Raw genomic sequence first — 4519 nt, 5'->3', positions numbered from 1 at the left:
GCAGACGTTAGTACAGGCAGAACAAAAAGGTAATTGTTTGGTAGAGTTAAACTGGTGCATCTTCTGTTGCAGGTTTCACAGACAGTACCCCACACATTTAAACAGGTGTACGTGAGTTCAAGCAGAACAGGTAATTGTTTGGTAGAGTTAAACTGTTGTGCATCTTGTACATTGTAGTATAACATACTTACCCATGTTTTCTTCTGTTGCAGGTTTTGCAGACAAAACCCCACATATTTAAACAGGTGTACGTGAGTTCAAGCAGAACAGGTAATTGTTTGGTAGAGCTAAACTGTGGTGCATCTTGTACATTGTAGTATAATATACTTTCCCATGTTTTCTTCAGTTGCAGGTTTCGCAGACAAAACCCCACATATTTAAACAGGTGTACGTGAGTTCAAGCAGAACAGGTAATTGTTTGGTAGAGTTAAACTGTGGTGCATCTTGTACATTGTAGTATAACAACAGCTGGCATTCATGAGCATAGGCATCAATGTAAGCCATGTTCCTTTATTTTGCAGGCTTTGTGGCACAGCAGGTTCAAACCAGCGGGCACGGAAATGTTTAAGTGCAAAGCTGTACCTTCTGCAGAGTGCGATGCTTCACCACAAAGGAAGAAATGTTGCCTTGTATTCAAGGAAGAGTGGATGAAAGAAATTATGGAGGCTGAGAAATCACGAAGCAATGTTCGCTTGCAACTTGAGGAACTATTTCAATACAGTCCAGATGTGGGCTTGATTTGCAAAGCTTGTGCCGAAGCCAAGATTGTTGGGGACTTTTCTACAGGGAAGAAATGGAGAGATGGTTGGAAACTGGATTACCTGAAACGCCATCTAATTAGCAAAGTTCAAGAGTCTGCCAGGGTGATATTGAGAAACAGAAGTGCTGCTGCCAGGTATGGTTTTGGAGTGCGGGCAATGCTGACAGAAACTGCCACTTACAAAACAAATAGAATGGAAGTAGTTGAACGGCAAAGATCCCTGCCTGAGGAAATAAAGATTCTCATCAACAACGTGTTGCTGGCAGTCAAGATGAATACTTCAATGTTATCTGTACAAGACATCCATGACCACCTAGCTTTCAATGTGAAGATACCAGACAGCTTGAGGAGCAAGAACTATGCCTTTGAGTTCCTTGAGGCCATCAATAGCGTTATACACTGTGAAGGTATGGCAGAACTTCGTAACGCTTTGTATCACATGTTGATAATTGATGAGAGCACAGATAATTCTGTTACAAAAATGCTCATCCTGTACTTCAAGTTCTGACCTGTAACCTCAACAGAGCACAAAACACTGTTTGGGGGCGTAGTGAAGCTGACTAGTTGTAATGCTGAGGCTATCACTACTGCTGTGAAAGAATTCTACACTGCCAATTAACTGGACCTCATGAAAATGGTCATGTTCACATCCGATGGTGCGTCTGTGATGCTGGGTAAAAATAATGGTGTTGCTACTCGCCTTAAACAAATCCATTCCCCATCTAGTTGAGCAGCATTGTGTCGCTCATCGAGAAGATTTGGGAGTTGATGATGCCTGGAAGAGGGTTCCAATGATTAAAGAGATGGAGACATGATTGAGGACTGTCTACACTGTGTTCTCCAGATCTCCTGCAAGGAAGTTCAAGCTGGATGAAATGGCATTGGTCACTGATTGTGAAGTGGTCTCTTTTCGACCATTGAATGAAGTCCGGTGGCTTTCAAGGCATTTTGAAGTTGGTGCACTAATTTGGAATTACGAGGCTGTTCTTAAGTACTTTGAGCATGAGAAAGTTGAGGAGAATGATCCAGTTGCTAAATACTGTTACAAAAAACTATCTGACTCAAACTACCATATTTCCCTTGCAGTACTTAATGACATTCTGAGTGAATTTGCATCTTTGTGCAAATTGTTCCCAAAAAGTTCTTTGACTACTGTTGAAGCTGTACATAATGCAAGAGCAAAAATTGGCCAAATTAAGGAACAGTATTTGGGGGACACTGTCTTTTGGAGCAGCAATGTAAGAGATCTGATGGTGTTGTACAAGGAAAGGCAAGAGTTTGACAGTGGGCCTATTTTGTCTTTTGTTTCCCTTCTTTGTGAGCACATGCAAAAAAGGTTCCCTGAAGATGAACTGAAAGAATGGGCAAGTTTTGAAATCCAGGCAATAGCAACACAATCACATTTTGATTTTGGGAGTGAGAATATACAAAGACTTGTTGAAAAGTATTAAAATGTCTTGGTCTTGGGTGATTGTGAAACACCAGAAGATGTTGTTCAACAATACAGAGACTATAAATATGTGGTGGCAGAACATGTAAAGGGTGGGTTATTTACCACCTTTCAAGACATGGTGAATTTCCCTGTACGCAATGCTACTCAGTATAGTGTGGTGTCCCAGCTTGTTGATGTCTGCACAACATTTCAAGCATCTAGTGCAGATTGTGAACGAGGATTCAGCCTCATGAATACTATCAAGAGTAAATTGAGGAATAGACTAGAGCAGAAGCATTTAGATATGCTGATGAGGACAAAGGCCTACCTCCTGAATGGGAAAGTTGACCTCAGTAGAGTTTATCAACACTGGAAAAATGGCAAGAATGCCGTGAGAAGCAACCCTGTCACCCATCTAGTGATGCCACTTGACGTGTCTGAACGGCCCTCTCCCACAGTCCATGTTTGCCTGGATGTCAGAGTTTTACAAACTATCTCCGGCGGGATAGCCCAACATTACTCAGTAGCTTTCACATCAAATTGTAAATATGTTATGTAATTTTCTAACTTATTGTGTATATGTAATATTGTATAGGCTCTCAACATTTCCCCACCCAATGAACAGTGCTCCAGTTAAGAATATTTGGTAAAATCTTATGATGGTACCACCATTGGAGTCTTGTGCTTTTCTAAACATGAAGTGTACTTGCATGTGTAACCAAATCATGTCATGGCGTGTTTATCCAATTTGCAAACCGACTTTAAGACCCTTAACGTGGCGCTGTATGTGTGAAAATACACCATCTTTTCACTTTTTTAAGTAAACTTTTGGAGTGACATTTGGCGTTGCACACACGCACGGTCTGAATCCTGGTGCACATAGCCATGGTTGCAGCGCACAGAGACCCTCCACTGCTGCACACAGAGGAAAAAAATTAGAGGGAACATTGCCTATGACACCCAGAGATGGGCTGCTGCTGAACCCTCTTGAAGACCAGCTCTTGGCGAGGAGTAGCTGATCCCCCACAGACACCGCTGAATGCATCACATAGAGGGGGTGGGGAGTGCTCCACCCGGGGAGGGGATCTCTTTGTTGAGCACCTGTGTGAAGCAGCGCGTATCCTCATCGCTGCTCTCCTCATGTGCACATAAAGGTGCCATCTTGTTTTTCCTGCCTCGTGGGTGAGCACCAGGTTGCCTTGACCCTTTATTTCTTGATCAGTCCTTCTTTGACAAATGGGCGGTGCGACCCGGGTCCCTTCATCTGCCTCCCTTTCGTCCCAGCTCTGCCCTCTATATCTATCTCCGCTTCGCTCATCAGGGTAGTGCAACGTTCTTTGCTACCTAAGGGATACCACAAAGTTATTTTTAATCTGGGATCCCATGGGTTAAGATAAAAGGTGTGTGTAGATTGTTTACTGCTCATGAGCAGAAGGAAGGGTTACACTCTGCACGTTCCATAAACATTTGCCGCAGCACTGTCTCGGTCCTCTGCTCTGACCCATGGTGCACAATATTGTTATTTGGAGTGTTGGATGCAGAGACCCCATTTGGTTCAATTGATAAGTTGGTACGTGTGTGACTTACCTCTATCTTTTTGGTAATTGTTGGATACCAAAACACAACCCCCATGTAACCCTGACTAAGAGTAGGGATTCTCCCTTTTTGGTCCTGAAGAAATGCCATGGATTCCTCCAGGACCTCTAAAGCATGAAACATGTCGACCTATATGCAGTTGAGAGATTGCCTTTCTTCATAACTAGAAGTTAACAATCAACACACACCTTTTATTGCTCCCCAGGGGACACCGGATTAAGAATAACTTTGTGTACCCCTTAAGTAGTTTTAATTCAACACTTTACTTATCTCCCACACACCCGTACTCATGATCACTGCTTTTTTAACTAAAAGATCTCTGCTAAAGACCCTTCTTGTGGGGCCCATGGGGTGCTGCAGCGCCGACCTCACGAGGAGCTAAGCCTGATGATGAAGGTGTGTGAGGGCACTACTTCCTAATAAGAAAGACTCCTCCCTCTACCACATATCTAACCTGAGATATAGTACCACAGGAACAGATACCCCGTTAATTTTTATTACTATAAAATAAATATTCACCTTTCCTAGCATGCTGAATATCGAAAAAAGATGAATTCTGCTGGATCACCTCCGAGGTCTCCTTACAACTGATACAGTTGGGACATATTAAATAGGTAATATGCCAGACCCTGTCAGTGGCAGGGCACTCAGGTTATTGTTTTATGCTTCTCCCTAGTTTGCGATATGCCAAATGCTTTAACGACAATTTTTTAGGTTCAGATGTGGTCTCT

At 42.8% G+C, this 4519-nt stretch overlaps 1 pseudogene; it reads left to right on the top strand.

The window, feature by feature from the left end:
• Positions 1–560: 560 nt before the first annotated feature.
• LOC146811824 (E3 SUMO-protein ligase KIAA1586-like) lies at positions 561–2624 on the top strand (annotated as a pseudogene).
• The last annotated feature ends 1895 nt before the right edge of the window (positions 2625–4519 follow it).

The sequence above is a fragment of the Triturus cristatus genome, chromosome 7 (assembly GCF_964204655.1).
Source record: "Triturus cristatus chromosome 7, aTriCri1.1, whole genome shotgun sequence".
Lineage (NCBI taxonomy): Eukaryota > Metazoa > Chordata > Amphibia > Caudata > Salamandridae > Triturus > Triturus cristatus.
Note: the sequence above shows the minus strand (reverse complement) of the source record. Positions and strands in the feature narration are given on the sequence as shown.